Source organism: Notamacropus eugenii, chromosome 2 (genome assembly GCF_028372415.1).
Source record: "Notamacropus eugenii isolate mMacEug1 chromosome 2, mMacEug1.pri_v2, whole genome shotgun sequence".
NCBI lineage: Eukaryota > Metazoa > Chordata > Mammalia > Diprotodontia > Macropodidae > Notamacropus > Notamacropus eugenii.
In genome coordinates this window covers 471,371,923-471,393,144 of record NC_092873.1, presented here as the reverse complement: position 1 = coordinate 471,393,144, position 21,222 = coordinate 471,371,923, and the positions used below count along the sequence as shown (strand labels likewise).

General features: G+C 41.5%; 1 protein-coding gene and 1 long non-coding RNA gene across 7 annotated transcripts in view; one reads left to right on the top strand and one right to left on the bottom strand.

Annotated features, from left to right (window-relative positions):
- KIAA0040 (KIAA0040 ortholog) overlaps window positions 1-11,877 on the bottom strand; it is a 38,854-nt gene extending 26,977 nt beyond the window's left edge. The window contains exons 1-3 of one of the 5 annotated variants that reach the window (XM_072648572.1): window positions 11,694-11,877; window positions 10,974-11,142; window positions 2,718-2,897 (exon numbers count right to left, since the gene is read on the bottom strand). The gene's annotated coding sequence lies outside the window, so the exon portion shown is untranslated. Of the gene's footprint in view, window positions 1-2,717; window positions 2,898-10,973; window positions 11,143-11,280; window positions 11,452-11,676 lie in introns of those variants that run through there. The other 4 variants (XM_072648570.1, XM_072648571.1, XM_072648569.1 and 1 more) reach the window with 4 other exon arrangements.
- The window catches only part of LOC140529715 (uncharacterized), an 83,263-nt gene continuing 73,299 nt past the window's right edge, over window positions 11,259-21,222 (top strand). The window contains exon 1 of one of the 2 annotated variants that reach the window (XR_011975656.1): window positions 11,259-11,324. This is a non-coding gene — a long non-coding RNA (uncharacterized lncRNA). The remainder of the gene's footprint in view (window positions 11,325-21,222) is intronic. The other variant, XR_011975654.1, reaches the window with a different exon arrangement.

The window sequence follows — 21,222 nt, the reverse complement described above, 5'->3', positions numbered from 1 at the left end:
GAGAGAGGGACAGAGGAAAGGGGAGGGAGGTAAAAAGGAAGAGAGGGAGAGAAGGAAGGAGGAAGGAAAGAAGAGAAGGAAAGAAAGAACAAAGGGGGGAAGAAAGGAAGGAAAGAAAGAAGGAAGTGAGGGAGGAAGGAAGGGAGAGGGAGAGGAGAAGGAAGGGAGGAGGAAAATGGAAGAAGGAAGGAAAGGAGGAAGGACAAAGTAATGGAGGAAAGAAAGACAGGAGGAAGGAAAGAAGGGAGGAAGAAAGGAAGGTAGGAAAGAAGGAAACAAAAGAGGAAGGAAGTGAGGGAGGGAGAAAGGGAGGAAACAAATATTTATTAAGCATCTGTTATGTGCTGGGCCTTAACCACTCAAAGCTTCAGTTTTCCCTTATGTAAAATAAAGCAGTCAAACTAGGGCATCTCTAAAATCCCTTCCAATACTAAACCAATAATTACTTGACCTTAACAAGAAAGCATCCAATAAGTAAAGCAGGCAGTGTGGAGTAGTGGATAGAGAACCAACCCCTGAGTCAGGAAGTCCTGAGTTCAGGTCCTGCCCTGACATAATTTGTACAGGCCCCAGTCACACTGAGACAGACTTGTAGCAGGGGAACGTTAGACCAAACACTAGGAGAATGGCCTGGCAGAAAGGGCCTAGAGGGTGTGTTACAGATAAGTCAGTGGGTTGAGTCTGGACAGACAGAGCTAGAAGGATGAGGGGGCTGTCACAGCTCAGCTAGAAGGGTCAGATAGGTTAGAAATGTTTGAGTAGGCAGGGGCCAGAGTTTGAGAAGTCAGAAATGTTGGTAGCAACAAGCAGGAAGAACCCAAACTGTTTGTTCTCTGTTCTCTTTGGAACTCTCTGTGTGGTTGGGAGGAGGCGAAGCTGAGGTCTGCAGGTGTGAGCTTGAAACTAGAGCCCCAGTGGCACATTTTGGTATTGATTAAGTCAGGGACAGAGTAAGAGCTGGGCCTCTCAGAAGCCTTTAAAAAAAAAATTTATAGCCTTCTTGGCTCCTTTTGCAGAAGGGAATCCAAACCTATTAAATGGGAGGTAAATGAATGATCCAGAACACACAGTCAGAGCCATCAAGATTTCGGCACTTTCCTTGACTCATCAAGCTCTGTGGCTTTCTTGCACTTGCCCCTAATACTGCACAACCACAAGCTAAGAGGATGACCCGTTAGTGTTTTTGTCCTTTGAGGCCCCTCCTAACAGTAAAATTCTATGATCCTCTGAGTCTGAGCATGTCAAAATCATCCCAGATTCCAATGGTATTAATTGATGACTTTTAGATACTGTTTCAAGGATTGCAAATCAATTTATGCAGGGTGTCCCCAAAATCTTATAAAGCTTTAAGCTTTAGTAGCTTAAAAAACACACTAAGAGAGGAGGAAGATGAGATTGGAAGTAAGAGGGGGAAAGAAGGGAAGGAGGAGGGAGGAAGGAATGGAGGAAAGAAAGCAGGAAGGAAAGAAGGAAGAGAGGGAGAGACAAAGAAGGAAGGAAAAAAGAGAAGAAAGAAGAAGGAACAAAAGGAGGAAGGCAGAAAGGAAGGAAAGAAGGAAACAAAAGCGGAAGGAAGGGGGGACCATTATATGCTATTTTATTTGTCTCCAAGAACCTGGTGAGGCAGCAACTCCCAGTATTATGATTTCCATTTTATAGATAAGGAAACTGAGGTTCACTTAAGTTAAGCGACCATGGTCCTGAAGAAAATACCAGAGACAGGATTTGAGTGTGGGTCTTTTTTGTTCCAAGCCTAACACTTAATCTGTTTCTTTTCATGTTTCCCTTTCATATTTTGGGAGGGGCCCTGGAGGTAGGGAGGGACAAAATAACCATTTCATTTCTTCTCCTCCTTCCCTTTTTATGCTTTTTCCCACCTCAAGCTCTCATCATTAGTCAAATTATCTTGGTAGAGATAATGTATGTACACACACATATATGTAAGGGGATTGGCAAATATTATAACACTAGAAATACTAGCTTTATTATTATTCTGGGAAAGCCTGTAGCTTCTTGAAGATTGATGTTAGACTTTAGGGAAAGGTACAGAAGGTCAGTCTACTGAGAATCACATGGCTATTAACTGGAAATTAAATCTGGTTTGATAATTTTCTCATGTCTTCTGGAAGGATGAGATTTCCTCTTTCCCCCCTCTCTCCTGGAATCAGGATTTTTAAGTTCCAGAAATCCTGTTCCCTGAAAATATTTGTCAGGTCCATCTGACCTCGTCCTCAAATCCCAGCCCACTGACACATGCAGAATGATTCAATGTCTCCTTTCACCAGCTCTCAGACAGCTCTGGGGAGAAGGGTAGCGTCTGCTGCCTTTTCCTGACTCAGGTTTGGAAAATGAGAAATTTTCTCCACTGATAGTTTTGGGCCATCCATTCCAATAATTCACTGGAAAAGCGCTTTCCTCTTAATAATTATCCAAGGCAGGGAATACAAGCATTCTTGTAGCCATCTTATAGGAAAATCCTACTCCAGGCTTGGAAAAATTGATGGATTCCTGTAAAGATGGGCTACCTAGGAATACAGTTTGAAATCAGCTAGCCTGCAAGCATCCAGAACCACTAGGCCCTTTATTGGTTTATTCCCTAAATCAACCATGGCCCTTGGTAATATCCCAATGCCCCAAAGGGTTGGATTGGAGTTTCTAGCTAGGAAACAAAGGAGGCTCTGGGGGGGATCACAAAAGGTGTATATGAAGAAGCTCACCTTTCACGCTGTAGGTTTCATTTTGAAATGGTCAGGCCATGAATGCACTTGGACATTTTAATCTAAGTAAGCCACCAGGCTCCTTGGATGACTTCTGCTTCTCTGAAGTCCAGCAGGCAGATGGCAGAGAGTGTTGTAGGTCAGGTAAGAAAGTGAGGAGGCAGCCAGGGACGAAAAAACCTGAAAGGACGATTGATGGATGGATGAGGTCACAAGGTCAGGAATCAGAGAGGCAGTGTTTTCTTCCCTGGCTTGACAACTTCTCTGATCATTTTGAATAGCCTGTCAAGCTCTAGCATGATATAGTGAAAAAGAGTTGGAGGCAGCAGAAATCAGGCTTTGGATCATCTCTGAAACCTTATGACATTTACCAGTTGTTTGACCTTTGGCTTCAAACACTTATTACTTGTGTGATCTTGGGCAAGTCACTTAACCTCTGTTTGCCTCAGTTTCCTCAACTGTAAACAGGGATAACAACAGCACCTACCTCCTAAGGTTGCTGTGAGGATCAAGGGAAATAATATTTGTAAAGTACTTAGCACAGAGCAGGTACTATGTAAGTAAATGCTATTATTATATTATAACTATGATTATGTTACATAACCAACCTCTCTGAGACTTAGGGTTTTTTCTCTTCTGTGAAATGGGGATAATACTTTCATTCTATTGGATGGGGTTGTTGTGAAGAAAGTGCCTTATAAAACTTAAAGTGATATATAAGTATCAATGGTTATTGTTATCAATCTGTGTTTGGAAGCTTGGGGAAGGGGACAAGGACCATATCTTCATCATCATCATCATCATCATTGCTAGTATTCACATAACGCTTTGAGGTTTACACAGTCCTTTACCTATGCTACTTCATTTAGAATTCACAACTCCCCTGTGAGCTAGGTGCCATTTATAACCTTATTTTGCAGATGAAAAATCTGAGGCCAATAGAGATGAAGAAATAACTTACCCAGGGTCACACAGCTATTAAGTCTCTGAGGTGGGATTGGAATTCAGGTTTTCCTCACTCCAAGTCTAGCATTCTATCCACTGAGCCACCAGTACTATCCATCTTTGTAACTTTCACAGTGTGTTCCATAATAGCAAGAGCAGTAAATCACTTATATAAGGGTAAGCGCTTTATAGAGTGCTATTGATGTATGGCTTGGTGGATAGAGATAGGTTTGCAGTCAAGACTTGAGTTCTGCCTCCAGCAAATACTGGTTGCATGACCCTGGGCAGGTCCCTTAACCTCTGTATGGTCTAGGCATCTTGATAAGGTTTTTAGTGCCAAAGAAGGTGCAGACCTATAGTTTCTTCCTCTGGAGGTTCCCTATCCTACTGAAATCATAGATCTGTTCTGACTTATTTTTTTAAAGGCAAACATTTATTGACTAATCAATTATAAAGGTCATAATTTTTATTCGTCAAACTAGAGAAACTAAAACTCAATTAACCTTAAACAGAATACTTATGCATAATACAATAATTCTCTTTAAAAAAATGCAAGGCCATTTTGACTTGTTGCCATATGCATGGGCTCTGATGAACAGGGACGTACATTGTCCACTGTTCAGTTAATGCAAACATGTAAAGAAATTCCTTCAGCCCATTATTTCTCTCTTCCCCCCACCAAACACCCAGCTTCTCCTCTTCCCTTCTTAGGATGTCTGTTCTTTTCTTTCTGGAAAAGATGAAGAGTATTAAGTGTCTTCAGTTGTTGTGTTCATCCTTTGTTGCCAAAGAAGACCATCCATGCCCTCATAGAAATGACAACATGACTTGCACTTGACTTTGTTTTGAAAGAGGGAGGGCTGTGCAGGTCACCAGCCTCACTTCTCCTCCAGGGCCATCTGAATCCAGTGACCAGATTTTCATCAGGATGACTGGAGATGACCCAGGATGCAAGGGGAGACCTTGGCCCCTTTAGGCCAAGTGTCTTCAGTAAAGTGAAGATTTATCATCATTCCTCCTTTACAGCCCCTCCCTCCCTCCACCACCTCGGGGCTGTATAGTGCTTTAGTGTTTTATCTAATAGATAAGACATTGAATTTGAGGTTGGATGGCCAAGGTTCCAGGCTCAGTCCTTTGATATTTATGTCATCATCAATCGTCACCAATACTAGAATTTGTAAAGTTTAAGGGCCCCAAATCAGCATGATCTTGAATTCCAATCTGGCTGCAGACATGTACTAGCTGTGTGACTCTGGGCAAGTTACTTAACCCTGTTTGCCTCACTTTCCTCATCTGTAAAATGAGCTGGAGAAGGACATGGCAAACTGCTTTAGTATCTTTGCCAAGAAAACCCCCAGTGGGGTCATGACTGAAATGAGTGAACTACAACAAATGAACCAGGCATATTCTTGCCTGTATCCTACAACCCCTAACAAGGTACAGTTTCCTTAATAAATACTGGCTGGTTTATTTTATATTAATCTCTTTTCTTGATCTAAATCCTATGCCCATTTTACAGAGGAGAAAACTAAGACTTAAGAGATGTTAAGTGACTGGATCACAATCACACATCTAGTAGGCATCAGAGATGGAATTTCGGGTCAGGTCTATTGACTTTACTTTCCATGCTCTTTTCCATACAAGAGGTGCTTCCCTAAGCCTATGTGGTTTGCAACCTGAATTAGACCTGAACTGGTTGGGGTGGAAGTTCCCAAAGCTCAGCAGTGTCTACTGAAGTAACCCTGGAAGGTTATCAACAGTAACGGACAAGACACCCAAGTTTCCTTTCAGTTTTGTGTTAATTGGCTATTATTTTTTCTCTTCTTTTTGCTTCCTGACTAACTGCAAAACAGCTTCTCAATCGTGGGAGCCACAGGGTAGAGTGTCTTTTGGGAGTTGCCCCTTGAGAAAGGAATCTCTTGTTTGTGTGTGGTTCATTTTGGAGATCAGCTACTCTTTCCGTACTAAGCCCCCTGCTTATTCCCACACTGGTGTTGTATTTTAATAGGCCAACATGATATAGCTGGGAAAGAAAGAAAAGTGAAGCAAGGCTAGAGTCCTGGGGACTGTCCTTCAAAGAATGTCCCTCATACATTTCTTTCTTTGCCTAAAATGATGGGAAAAAATCCATTTTTCACAGTCTTTATCTCCCTCATGGTGCCTTGGAGGAACATGACGAGTTTCTATCCTTCACCTGGTGCCTTCTGGGTTGGTCAGGAAAGTCATGTGTCAGTATTTGATGGGTCCTCCTGGTCTCTAACACACATTGAGCCCTCTTGGGGGTGTGTATGTGTGTCTGAAACAAGGAATTTTCATGACAGACATGATAGAGTAGCCAAAAATCTTCACTCGATTGAGCCTCTTCCTTTTTCTTAGGGCTCCATAGGAGCCCTGTTTGGAGAACAGTTTAAGGGTCAGGGTTAAGGAAAGAGATTTGGTGATTGTACTCCATGTATCTCAGCAGGGTTCTTCTCATGATTTAGATAAAACCTCACAGAATCTGAGAATTGCCAGGATCCTGAGAGGTGATCCATCCAATTCAACTGCCTCATCTTCTCCTTCAGAATGAGAAACTGAGTCCTAGAGAGGGGAAGTGACTTAGCCAGGAATGAACTCCTGATGTCTGAATCTTTGTTTGGCACGCTTTCCACTAAGCTGACCTCTTCAATGCAGAAGAATTTTATATTGAGCATCTTTTCATCTGTTTCACCTATAAGGATAAGTTGATCTAAGGTCCTTCATTAGGAAAGATTCATTGATATATTTTTTTTAGATTTTTTGCCTCCTTCCTGGCAGATGTCACAGATTTGCCTCATGCTGGAAGTCACTGATATGTGACCAGAATGGGGCACCAACTGGATTCTGGGAAACCCCAGCTAGACTCAGAAGAATCAGTATGCCAGGCCTCTGACTTTGGGTTAGGGGAACTTCCATGTATTCTATAAGGAGGTGGAGGGGAGACAGACTGAAACCCTGCCTGAGGGGGCCCCAAAGTCATCAAATGTCCAAAGCTTGTGTTAGCTTCTTTTGGGTTCAGTTGTTTTATTGAAAAGATCAGGGAACAACGAATGAAAAAGAAATGCTCATTGGACGTGAGAGGAAGGGGTTCCTCTGTCCAATTCTATCCAATAAGTATTTATTAAATGCCTGCTATGTACAAGATATGGTGCTAGGCACCAGGAGACAAAGACAAAACACAAACTGTTTTCAAAGAGCTTCTTTCTCCTAGAATAGGGGGTGTATAAAGATGCACTCTATTCTCAGTGATTTAAAATATATTTTAAACCATTAAAGAGATCCATAATAATGGATTTAAGATGCTGCTCCCTGAGACCCTTAAGGCCTCAGGGCCAATGCCATTTTTCATCTCAGTGCCCAACATTTCATCCTTGCCCCAAAAGGTACTTAATAAATATTTTTAATTGAATTGAATTTAATAATCTTCTTGATTTCAGGTTAATTTATAAGCTAGCAACTCCCTCTGAAGAGTTAACCCTTCAGAGTCTGGGTATTGCTTGAGTGAGCTTAGTTTTCTTGTTTCAGTACAGTCAGGATTCTCTACCTGAGGCACTACTAACTAACAACATAGTTGTATTGAGTAAGGGATAGAAGTCATGGCGTGTTTTATTAGTTTACTCAAGTATTTATTGATTTCTGACATCAACAGATGGGCTTCATAATTTATAGACCTCCATGAATTTCCTCGTCAGCTGAGACCCACTTTTAGTAAAGGACTCAACTGTTTTTTGTGTGAGATGGACCTCTTTGGCAATCTGGTGAAACCTATGGACTCCTTCTTACAACAATGTTTTAAAATTTATTAAAATGAAACACATAGGATGACAAAGGAAACCAATAATATTAAAATTCAATGATCCGAACGTATATTTTTAAAAAACCAAGCTCACAGATTCCAGGTTAGGAACCCCTTAATAATTCTGACATTTACATAGTGCCTATTATATGCCATGCACCATACTAAACACTTTACAAATATGATCTCTTTCATTCTTACAATAACCATGGAAGGAAGGCACTATTGTTATTCTTATTTTACAGATGAGGAAACTGAGGCAAACAGAGTTTTGGGGTTTTTTTGGCCATGAAATGCATACAAAACAGGTATGAATTAACTTTGGGAGCAGAGAAGAACAGCCAGGCAGCACAGTGGATAGAGTGCTGGACCTGCACTAAGGAAGACCTGAGTTCAAATACAAGCTCAGATACTATTAGCTGCATGACCCTGGGCAAGTGATTAACCCTGTTGACCTCAGTTTTCCTCATCTGTAAAATGAGCTGAAGAAGGAAATGGCAAACTACTCCAGTATCTTTGCTAAGAAAAAACCATATGGGGTCATGGATAGTCAGACATGACTGAGATATTTGAATATTGGGGGCTGGGGGTGGGTGGGTAGAGGAGACCAGCAACGTCCTCATGCAAAAGGTACTACTTGAACTGAGTCTAGAAGACTGGGGTAGGGCCATCTCCAGTAGTCTTGATCTATAATATCTTGCCACTGGACCCAGATGGTTCTGGAGGAGAGAAAAAGGCTCGTGACTTTGCACAGCCCTGCCTCCCTTAAATCCAATCCACTTGCAAGTCATGGCATTACCTTCCTGTTGTCATGGTCTTTTCTGAGAGGGAAGGTCAAACAATGAGACCAGGGATTCTAAGAAGCAGAGATGTGGGAGGGCATTCCAGGGATGGAGGATGGTTTCTGCAAGGGCCTCAAGAAGCCAGATGGACTGCCAAGTGAGAAGGAGAGTAAGGAAGCCTATTTGGGTGGACTACAGAGGGCATGGCAGTCAATACGCATTAAGACTAGAATGATAGAATAGGATTTTGTTTGTAATTCTAGAGGGAATAGACTGGAACTTACTGAGTAGGGGGATGACACGGTCAGAATTACTCTGTAGGCAAATCACTTTGGCAGCTGTTAGGAGGATTGGCTGAAATTCAGAAAGATAAGGTAGGGAGACAAATTTAGAGGTTATTGAAGTGACGGTGATGATGGTGGTTGTGTGGGTGAAGAGAAGAGGACGTACACGAGAGAGATATTGTGAGGATCAAGAATCTTCTAAGTAACCCAGATAACAGAATGTTATCACATCACCCTAAAGTTCAATAAAAATTATTTTATATATTTATATATATTATGTATTACGTAGTATATGTTATATATTACATTTACATATATGTAATAATATATTTATATATTACATGTCATGTAACATATAACATACGCATTAGATATTACATAAAATATAATATATTTTTTTAATAGATTTTTGCCATGTGAACTAACCCCTCTAAATTTTCCAGAGTTATTCACTCGCTGGAGATCGGTGATTCATCTTTCTGAGGCTAATTACTTTCTTGAATTTAGTCTATGAAGGGAAAGGGCAAGAATTCTCCTTATTTTAGTTTCATAAGCTAAATGCCCTACAGAGAATATGTCAATTTGTTTGTTATTAATATGGGTGAGAGAACCTTTACTAACTTTTTAATTTGGGAGCTATGGATCCAAAATTTCTGGGAAGAAACTATCAATTAAGTTTTAATAAGAGCCTCCTTCATTGACCAGATTTTCACTGCTTTCCTCGTAAAAGGCTAAGTGCAGAGGGTGCAAAATATACTCACTGAATTAACTCATGTGGTTGTTTAGTTATTTTCAGTCACATCCAACTCTTTATGGCCCCATTTGGGGTGGCAAAGATACTGCTGGAGTGGTTTGTCATTTCCTTCTCCAGACCATTTTAGAGATGAGGAAACTGAGTCAAATAGGGTTAAGTGACTTTCCCAAGGTCACACAGCTACTAAGTGTCTGGGGCCAGATTGGAACTCAGCGAGATGAGTCTTCCTGATTCCAGGTCTGGTACTCTATCCACTGTGTCACCTAGCTGCCCCTTAAATCATGTTAAATATAGCCTAAAAGGCTGTTATCACCAGGAAGTGGAATCCTATGTAAATTCATGGGTATGTGTGTGTGTGTGTGTGTGTGTGTGTGTGTGTGTGTGTGTGTCTGTGACACAGAGACCATTAGTAAAAAGATGTCATCGACAGGTTTCATTAAAGTGTTAATTGTAGCAACCCAAAGCCCATGGTGTGTTCTATCCCTCTTCAAAAGATGATTTGGCTTAAAAACAGTTAACCTTTCGAATGTTCAGATAATTGTGCTAAGTTTATCCAGGTGAATGAGAAGCAGCAACTTTGGAGAGGGAGATAATGCTTCCAAGAGTCGAGGGCACACCTCTCTTCTCCTCCCTTGACCCTTTTCTTTCAATAAAATAATAGCCACAGTATTAGGATTCAGTTTTCTGCCAATTTGCCCTGCAAAATTAGGCCAAGTGTCTGTCTCTGTTTCAGTTTCCCTATCTGTAAAACAGGAGGATTATTTGCACTAACTAGCATATTCATCATGGGCATCACAGACTCTGTGACTCCACTTCACATGATGCTCTGTACTTTGTACTAATGCAGGTAGGTCCTGGCTCCATCCACTAAGTCTCAGAGCCACCAATGAGGGTTCGAGGGGAAGGGGTTGAAGGAAACAAGCTTGGAAAGAGTCTGTGTCCCAGTGTATCCCCTTGGTGGTGCCAGGAAAAGAAAAAAAACTCTGCTTTTTTCTTCTATTTTTTGGCTAAGTTCCTGATTCAGAGTTGTCTATTAGTTCCACAGCAAAATTTGTTTGACCCACAGCAATAGGGGATTGAGGATATCTAAACCAATGGCATTTTGTGGAGGGATTCAGAACTTGAATTCCAAAGCAAACAGAATCTCCATCTGTTTCCTTGAAAGCCTGGGGTGTGGGGATAGGGGGGCTGGGAAGCGAAGCTAGTGTCATTTGGAGTTAGGAAACTTCTGCTTCCCCATCCCTTAAATATCTCATGTGGGCCTTCCCCATAGAAGTTTAGAATGCCAGCACGAGAAGGGACCTTGGCGCTCCTCTTGTCCACGTTTCACTTTTACAGGTGGGGAAACTGAGGAGCCATGTGAGCTGGTTCACATGTTGACATGTGGAAGGGACAGATTCAGAACCCATTTAATGGGAGAATAGAAGAGTGTGTGTGTGTGTGTGTGTGTGTGTGTGTGTGTGTGTGTGTGTGTGTGTGTGTGTGTGTGTGTAAGTGGGGTGGGTGAAGAGAGGCAGGAAAATTTCAGTCATTATAACCCACTTGTTAGAGGACTCACCTTCATTCCTCAAAGGTATGACATAGCTTGGCGACCCTTCTCATCTCAGTGACCTCGTACAGTTCGGAAAGTTCCCAAAAAACAAAATAAAGTAACATCACTACCCCTCCCAAACTCACCTCCAAGTCCGAGAGAGGTTTCTCTTAGGGTCCCTTAAGGATCTCGGTAGGTCTCAAGCCCAGCTGCGTTACCACCGCTCAAAGTTTGGGAAGGAAGTGCCGGGTTTCTTTTCTGTCTTTCTTTCTTTTTCTCTCTTTACCCCCTCCCAAGTCGAGATGTTTTAAGCATCTAAAGGAAATGGTGAGAAACTGTTCTTTCTGGTCTTAGACTGTCAGACAACTCCTAGTCCTTCCTCCCTCTGCCTCCTCCCCTCCCCTTTGCCCCCGCCCCCTACACTCCTCCCTCTCTTCTCTTTTTCTTGTGTACCTGGACAGTTCATTTCGGAGTCTAGGCTGCCTTGTTTGCACTCGGTAAGAAAAGCTCCCTCTGTTTTCCCTCCCCTCAAGCTGGCTCACGCCCTGCATTTTTGAGGTTTTACTCTAACTCAGCCCTGCCACTGATGTCAGAGACATGACTTCCTGAATTGGACTCTCTCTCTCTCTCTCTCTCTCTCTCTCTCTCTCTCTCTCTCTCTCTCTCTCTCTCTCTCTCTCTCTCTCTCTCCTCTCTCCCTCTCTCCCTCTCTCCCTCTCTCCCTCTCTCCCTCTCTCCCTCTCTCTCTCTCTCTCTCTCTCTCTCTCTCTCTCACACACACACACACACACACACACACACACACACACACACACACACACACACACACACACACTGTCACCCCCTCACCCTTTTGTCATAGGTACATAGCCTCACGTATAATGTTCTCCCAACACCCCGCTTCATCTCCAGGAGAGTATCAACAGTTTGTTTCACGCACTTAGTTCCCAGGGACAAAACATTCACTCTGGGGAAACCCAGCTTCACTGAAAATAGCCTTGCTCTGCCTAACAGAGCAAACTTCCTGGACCAGGGAGGAGAGGTGGGACCGGGGGAGGGGCGGGGAGGGGCGGGGCGGGGTGGGGTCGGGCGAGGACTTTAAAATGCCTTATCAGGACAAAACCAACCCCAGGCTGGTACTATAAACCTGACTTCCGTGCCCTGTCCAATTCTCAATATACATTTTTGATTAAGATCGCTGAGTATCTGAGCTTAATTAATGAAAACTATTCATCCAGTAGTGAGTTTTCAGAAGCAAAGATTGAAAAGAACAGCTTTCAACAAAACCAAAACCAAAACTGAACCAGACTAGACCTTTTCAGTAAAACAGGAGTTATAAATTTCCCGGACTTGCTGCTCCTCTCTACTGTCTGTCGACTTTTCATTATTGCCTCAAGAGCTTCTAGATGTAAGGAATCCCAGAGATAAATCTTGGTCTAAACCACTGCGACTTTGTAGAGTACAGGACCAAGTAAAGCATCAGACCAGTATCCCGAAATAGTGACCTTTGAGAAAGCCAAGGGAGCTGTTTTAAAGGGGGTGTGGTGGGTGGGAGAGTATAAGAACAACTGACATTTCTCTAACATTTTATGGTTGCCAAACACTTTATATACATTATCTCATTTTACCCTCAGATCAACTCTACAAGGTCAGGACTATAGTTTTTTGTCTTTTGTTCTGGACCTATGATTTCATTGGTGGGTATAATATTCCTATACTAGGATATTCCCAGTGAGGAAACTTCTAATATTAGTTTAGAAAATCACCTGCTGTTTAACTGAGCTTCATTTGGACACCATTAATGACCTTCTACTCTTGGCTGCTTGCTCTTCTGTGGGTTTTTGGGACACAGGTCTTGTCTGGGTCTCCTCCTTCCTACAGGACCGCTTCTTTTCAGTCACTCTTGCTGAATCTTCATCCATATCCCAATGCCCTAATTGTGAGTAGTCCTCAAGGCCCTGGCTTTGTCCCTCTTCTCTTTGTTCTCTGTTCTTTCACTTGCTGATCTCATAAGCTCCCATGGGCTCATCACTATCCAGATATCACTGGCTGCCTATTAGAAGTTCCAAAGTGAATGTCATAGAGGCCTCTCAAACTCAGCTTGTCCAAGAAAGAGCTTGCCCTATCCCCAACCCACCTGCTTCAACCCTTCTGTATCGTATAAAAGACCCTACCATCCTCACAGCCACTCAGTAACATCCTCAACTATTCACTCTCACTCCACTGTCCAAACATAGAGGAATTCTAATCATGCTTATCTCTACATCTCCCCCATTCTTTTCCACTCATCTAGCTACTATCTTTGTTGAGTCATTCATCACTTCTCACCTTGGTTTTTGCAATAATTTTCATTTATTCTCTCTGGCCTCTCCCTACTCTTCACACAGTTGACAAAATCATTTGAAGATCATTTTCATACTTGGGGGAGTTGGGGAAAGCATTGGGGAGTTGGGGAGATGTCATGTGATTTGAAGGAAGGAAAGACCAACAGATGGTCATGAGGGTGCACTGGCCATTCAAAGCATGGGGGTTAGTGTGAGCAAAGGCTTATGGAAAGGGAAAAAAAAACCAGGATGAGAAAAAGAGAATGGAAAATTATTATCAGATTGAAGTTTAATAGATTTACTGCTTAAAGGATTAACCTCCTATTATATATAAGACCCAGGGAATGCAAAGGTTAAAACAAAAAACGCAGTTTCTGTCCTAATCTACTACTGGTAATAAGATGTGAATAGATGAGTATGATACAACATGAGATATGATTAAAGCAAAAGTAAGTATAGGGAAAATCCAATTAGGAATTGAGGAGAGATGCCCAGCGCATTAAGTATATGTGAGCTATTATTGATTATTATTAGAGAAATTAATTGTTAATGAATAAACAAATGATGCCTCTTCACCTTCCCCAAAGGAGACCAAATGATCCAGATTTAAAGAATTCAAAGGATCTCGGGGTTTGGTGGGAAGGAAGGCAGTTTGAAAAAGAGAAAAAAAACTTGTTTTTTTTGTCTGGACTAGAAGAAGATGAGAATAATAACAGAATTTGCATAGTGCTTTAAGGTTTTGCACTGTACACACATACATATAATATATACACACGCATATATAAATGTACACACATGCACACATATAGAACTTCTATCTATCCACATATCCACATATATGCATATATACATATATATGTATGTATATATAAATAAACTCATTGATCCTCACATCTAGACCTATGAAATCTCATTGATTGTCACATTAACCCTGTGAGGTAAGTGCTGTTATTACCATCTCAATTTTACAGATGAAGAAACTGAGACAGAGACAGGTTAAGTGCTGGGGATGGAAGCTCAATTCCATGTGGACAGTCTCGGGCGGGTAAAGGTGGGAACTTCTAAATCTTAGAGTTCTCATGAGGCCCCCCAGAAAACAGCAGGGAATCAAGGAGTGAGACCGAGCAATCTCGTGTATTTCCGCCTCTTCCCGTGAGAAACGTGATGGGAGGAGCATCCCCCTTGAGACTGTCCCGGATCTGGGCACACCTATTGTTTTCTAACAGGCACGGTATTCAGGTGCAAACTATGCGGCCGGAGAGCTTAATTAGGATCAGGAAAGCCTGAAGGCTCTCTTAGCGCGGAGGGGCCCTGACAGACAGAAGGCCTCTCCTCCCTTTTCCTCTCTTCGCTCTCCCCTCCCCCTCTCTCCCCACTTACACTTCTGCTTCCAATCTCTTATTATAAGATCTTTGCCTCCTTGGGAGATTTTCTCTCTCCCTCCTAAGGAAGAGTTCTCCCTGCACTTGTAACCAGGACCCTGAATAAAGCTTAACCCTTGTTCGACTCCAGAAAGTCTCTTCTCTCATACGTTTATCCGGTTTGGCCAGCCGAAGACCTGCGATAGAGGTAAGGTAAGACTCGGGTAGCCCTCAGGCCTCTAGGCCTGGCAGTTAAGGGCCAAAAAGCTAGTCAATATTTGAGGCAGGGATGTAGACCCAGGTCTTCTTGGCTTTAGATCCCAGCAATCTATGAAGGCCCTACCTAGTTTCCTTAGAAGAAACGTTGTCTTCGGGGAGAGGGGTGAGGTGAATTATTCAGTCTGGGCTACAAGTATAAACTGGAGTCTAGAATAGGATAGCTTATTGAGTTGTGTCTGACTCTCCATGACCCCGTTTGGGGTTATCTTGGCAGAGATATGGGAGTGGTTTGCCATTTCCTTCTCCAGCTCATTTTACAGAGGAAACTAAGGCAAACAGGGTTAAGTGACTTCCCCAAGGTCACACAGCTAGTAAGAATTTGAGGCTAAATTTGAACTCAGGTCTTCTGAACTCCATCTACTGTGCTCTATCCACTGTGCCACCTATCTGCCCAAGGAAGATAGATAAGAAGACAAAGATAGCTAGGAGAAGGACAGGCTGCGAATGGAAGAAGAATTTGACCTGGAAGGAGAACACAGACTTTTGGGAAAGTAAACAACAGAGAATTTGTACTAGGATATTTGGAACTGGGTGTCTAGAGGTAGGTATCTAAGATCAAGGAATCTTAGCTCTGCCTTTTGGAATGGCCAAAGCTAAACTCTGTAACAATGCTCAACACCTGGAATTGCTGTTCTGTGCATGGTTCATCCCCTCTTGCTTATAGTCACATTTTTTTTTATTGTAGTCAGTAATAATAGTATCAGCAGACATTTTTGAAGCACCTACTATGGTGTACTTTACAAATATTATCTCATTTGATCCTCACAACAACCCTGTGAGGCAGGTGCTATTATTTATCTGTATATTTTTTTTACAGTTGTGGAAACTAAGGCAAACAGGGAGATTAAGTGACTTGCCCAGGGTCACACAGCTAGTAAGTATCTGAGGCTAGATTTGACTTTAAATCTTTGTGCCTCTAGGTCCAGTCCTCTATGCATTGTGACAAGAACAGTGACTTTAGAAAGGGACTCTGCCATAACTATTTATAAATCAAGTCAACCAACATTTAGTAAGTACCTACTATGTACCAGCACTATGCTAAGTGCTGGGCTTTGAATAGTGGTCTAAGGAATTGCAATCTGATAGTAAATGTTCCCATATAATTGTTTTTAGTCTAATCAAGAAACAAATAGCTGCTCCATATAAGGAATATCACTTGAGCCATGGCCTAGTCATGGTGGAGGGTTTTTTTTAAACTTATACTTACTTTGGGGTCTGGTGTTTTCTAGTGGAATAGATAATATTTCCCTCAATGTGACAGTCTTACCTGTCAGGGAGGGTTTAACTTTGTTTCTTCCTGGCAGCCAGGGCCTTAACTAGACTATAGGAAGTTCAGAAATCTCTGGAGGCAGCCTAATTTAGCAGAATTAATACTGGAATTGACGTCAGAGGGCCCAGATTTGAGTCCTGGTATTTGCCCGTTGCTAATTGTGTGATCAGGAGCAAGTCATTTAGACTCTGTGAGACTCAGTTTGCTCATTTGTAAAATAGAAATAATTATATGTTTTTGTCACAGGGATGTTGTGGGAAATAGCTTTTTAAAATAATAACTATTATTATGTAACATTGTAAATTTGCATGCCTATGTTGGACTGTGGTAACATTCTACAAAAAGATGCCAGCACCTAGAGACAAGATGCATAGTGCCACGCTAAGAGATAGTGTCCAGTTGGCAACTTTATTGCTTAACTTTAGAGAAAAAGGGAGAATATTTTACAACTTTTGTGGCAGAGCCACCAATGACTTCTTTGTAGTGAAGATGAAATTTCCATCTCCACAGGATGCTGAAGTCTTGGGAAGGAAAAAAGCAAACAAATATGGGGAAAGATTCCATAGATGGATCTTTTGCCATGAACAGGGATGAATTCCGAGCTAGGGTGGAAGTCTCTGAGGCGTAGACTTTGACTTAATGGAAAAGCTTGCTAAATGGTTGGAATGATCCAAAAGTGTAATGGGTTGTGTTGGGAGGTCATGGGCTTCTCCTCACCTGAGATCTTCAAGCAGAGACTAGTTGACCAGTTATTGGGAAAATTCAATGAAATGATGTTAATCAATTCTCTGTTAACTTGAAAGCACTAGATAAATGTCAGTTATTAGTATTGTATTATAGAAGAAAAATTTTTCTTTTTAAATAGTATTTTATTTTTCCCAATTACATGTAAGGAAAATTTAATTCATTTAAAAAAATTTTTGAGTTCCACATATTCTCCCTCCTTCCCTCACCTACCCCCTCCCTAAGATGGTAAACAGTTTGATATAGTTGTATATGTACAATCATGTAAAACATATTTCCATATTAATCATGTTGTGAAAGAAGAAACAGGTCAAAGGAAAACACACACACACGCACACACGCGCACACACGCACGCACACACACAAACAAAAAGGAAGTGAAAATAGTATGCTTCAACCTGCATTCAGACTCCATCAGTTCATTCTGTGAATTTGGATTGTATTTTCCACGAATCTTTTAGAATTGTCTTGTATCATTGTATTACTGAGAAGAGCTAAGTCACTCAGAGTTGATCATCATGCAGTGTTGCTGATACTGTGTGCAATGTTCCCCTGGTTCTGCTCACTTCACTTTGCTTCAGTACATGTAAGTTTTTCCAGGTTTTTCTGAAATCCACCTGCTTGCCATTTCTTATAACACAATATTATTCCATTACATTCATATGCCACAACTTGTTCAGCCATTCCCCAATTGGTGGGCATCCCCTCAGTGCCAATTTTTTGTCACCACATAAAGAGCTGCTGTAATTATTTTTGTACATGTAGGTTCTTTCCAATGTTTGATGATCTCTTTGGGATATAGATCTAGCAGTGGTATTACTGGATTAAAGGGTATGTACAGTTTTATAGTCCTTTGGGCATAGTTCCAATTGCTCTCCAGAATGACTGGATCAATTCACAACCCCACCAAATGAGTGTCTGAATTTTTCCATGCTATTATGATAGTCTAAATGGGAGATGATGAGGGTCTGCACCATGGTGGTGGCAGTGACGGAGGAGAAGGAGGATGTAGAATTGGCAGAACTTGGCAATAGATTCAATATGGGAAGTGAGAGTGAGGAGTTGAGGGCGACACCTAAGTTGGGAAAATGCAGAACTGGAAGGATGATGGTTCCTTTATAGTAGGGAAGTTAGGAAGAGACGAAGACTTGGGGAGAAAGGCAATGAGTTCAGTTTTGGGCATGCTAAGCTTAAGATATCTATGGGTTTAAGATACCTAAGTTTGAAATGTTCAATGGGCAGTTGGAGATGCAAACTGAAGGTCAGGAGGGAGGCTAGAGCTGCCAAGCACTATTTCTTGAGTTACTTGCACATATTTCTAGGAGTTGGAGCTGGAGTAAGCTCATACAAAGTTGGGGTCCTCTGAGTGTGGGTGTAGGAGTGGAAGGTAACCTGTGTATGTTGCTGGAAATTCTATTATCACGTAATCCAACCAATGGCCATCCTCTCTAGAGGGAACTCATGAAAGATTTCTGAATCCAACAGGAAAAAAATGGGAAGTATCATAGATACCCCACCACCTTCCACTTCGAAATCCTTGTTTATTAATAGCTAACCTTAACTGTAAAACAATTTGCACACATTATCATATTTAATAGCTTGCACTTATATAGTGCTTTTAAGGTTTACAGAACACTTTTATATATAATTATACAATTTATCTCATTTGAGCCTTATAACAACACTGAAAGGTAGATACTATTATTATCTTTGAGTACAACAATAATAGTAGCTAATCTGTATAACAGTGTTTACTGTGTACCAGATACTGTACTAGGTGCTTTACAATGATTATTGCATATGGTTTTCACAACAGCTCTGTGAGTAGGTACTATTAATCTCTTCAACAACAGTAAATATTTTTATAGCGCTCACTATGTGCCAGGCGCTGGGCTAGGTGTTTTATAGTTATTATCTGGTTGGATCCTTACAACCACGTTGGGAAGTAGGTACGGTTATTATTATCCCCATGTTACCAATGAAGAAACTGTGGCAAACAGAGTTTAAGTGACTTACCCAGGTCACACAGCTATTAAGGCAGAATCTTCCAGACCGTAAGTTTATCCCTCTATCCCCTGTGGTAGTTAGTATCCCTTTATGTGGTGTGATTTTGTTTTTTTAGGTGGTTTGAGAACCTTTTACTTTTCTTTTCTGTTCATGGAAAGTGGGATGTTTGAGATGGAAAAGATGAGAGGAGAAGAAAATTCCAGAAGTCCCTTGGAGGCAACTCTAGAAAGCAACTGGTGAGGCAGTGTACAGAGCACTGAGGTTTGGCATTGGGGAGACTTGAGTTCAAATCAGACACTAGCAGTGAGACCCTGGGCAAGTCACTTCTCCTCTGTCTGCCTCAGTTTCCTCAACTGCAAAAATGGGGATAATAGCAGCTTCCTTGCAGGGTTATTGTGAGGATCAAATCAGATAATATTTGCAAAACACTTAGGACAGTACCTAGCATACATCAGATGTCTTATAACTGTTTATTTCCTTCCCTTTCTTCTCTTCCCCTTCTTGATAAATGTCAACAAAAATGGTAGAAAACTCTGCTTTCTTCACCTCATGTAATCGGGCACTTTGGAGTAATTGTTGGCTTTGAGATGTTTGTTATTTGGGTTATTTAATGTAGAGTACTATATCAACAATGAAGTGGGCTGTTTGCCAAAATATATAAAAAGCTTTCAATAGACTAAACATTCTGGTGTTATAATAACATTCTGTATGATAAAATTTTATTTGTGGCAGCAATGAAATAAAAAAGCCAACAACTACAAAATGAACCAGTTCATATCATTATGGTGGCTCCACTATTCTCATGAATAAAATTTCAGAAACTGGTATAAAATGGCCAGAAATTGCCCAAGATAGAGAAAGCAATCATGGATCTGGGACGACAGAGAGAAGCTGAGACCGGGGGTCTAGTCCTGGTTGGCTGTGTGACCTTAACTTAGTCCCTTTAACTCTTTTTGTCCCAGATTTTGCATCTGTAAATTGGGTGAAGATGGATCATTTCTATGGTCTCCTTCAGCCTGAAATTTTTTAAGTCTATGAGTCTAATATCTCTTCCAAGTGTAGAAATCCATGACATTATTATCCTAGAGATTGTATCTAATACACCTCTGATACCAAGAGCTGTGCTATGTATCAAATGGGTGCATTTGAGGTATCCTGTTAGTACTGAAAGCAAAACAGAGAATATTATTTTATCTGTATGTCAAATCTATACTTGGAGTTCTTTGTCTAGTTTCTACTGCTTTATCTAGGAAGGGTATTGCCAGGCCTAGAGGCCTGTGGGCTACCCGAGTCTTCTTACCTCACCTCCCGAGGTCTTCGGTTGGCCAAACCAGATGCGCATATGAGAGAAAGGATGTTCCAGAGTCGAACAAGGGTTGAGCTTTATTTCAGGGTCTCGGTTACAAGGGCAGGGGATTCTTCCTTAGGAGGGAAAGAGAATCTCCCAAGGAGGCAAAGATCTTACAATAAGAGATTGGAAGTAGAAGTACAAGCGGGGAGAGAGGGGGAGGGGAGAGAAGGAGAAGAGGAAAAGCGGAGCCTTGTGTCCTCTTTGGCTCCTCATGTGCTAAGAGAGCTTTCAGGCTTCCCTGATCCTACTTAACTCTCCAGTCGCATAGTTTGCATCTAAATACTGTGCTGTTAGATAACAATAGTGTGCCCAGATCCAGGACAATCTCGAGGGCGGGGAGATCTCTCTCCCATCACGTTTCTCACGGGAAGAGGCGGAAATACACGAGATAGCTCGGTTCACCTCGATTCCCAGCCGTTTCCTGGGGGGGTCTCGTGAGAGCTCTAAGATTTAGAAGTTCCCACCTTTACCTGCCCGAGACTGTCCACACGGAATTGAGCTTCCAACCCCAACAGGTATGATGAATTGTTTAGAGAAAAATTTAGAGAAAATCCAAAAAGGGGAAATTCAAATGATAAGAATTAATACATTAACAAATAAAAAACCCTGAAAAGCTGATGGAAAAGTGATGGTTAACAAGAGACTTGATAAAAAAATCTCTAAAACTGGGAAGTGTATTTTGTACATGCTTATTTTTGTATCTCTCTCCCCTAAAGGATGCAAACTCCTTGAGGGAAAGGATGGTTTCATTTCTGTCATTATACACCTAGTATTTAGCACACAGTAGGCTCTTAATATATGCTTGCTGAGAGACTTCCCTTTGTTGATTATTTCCTATTTATCCCATATATAGCTTGTTTGTTCATAGTTGTTTATGTGATGTCTCCCCTCTTAGATTGAGGGCTCCTTAAGGGCAGGAACTGTCATTTGCTTCTTTTGTATATCTCCAGTGCTTAGCATATAGTAGCCACTTATTACTACTGCTAGCTAACATTTATGTATTGTCTACTATGTGCTGCGCCCTGTCCTAAGCACTTTACAATTATTATCCAGTCTGAT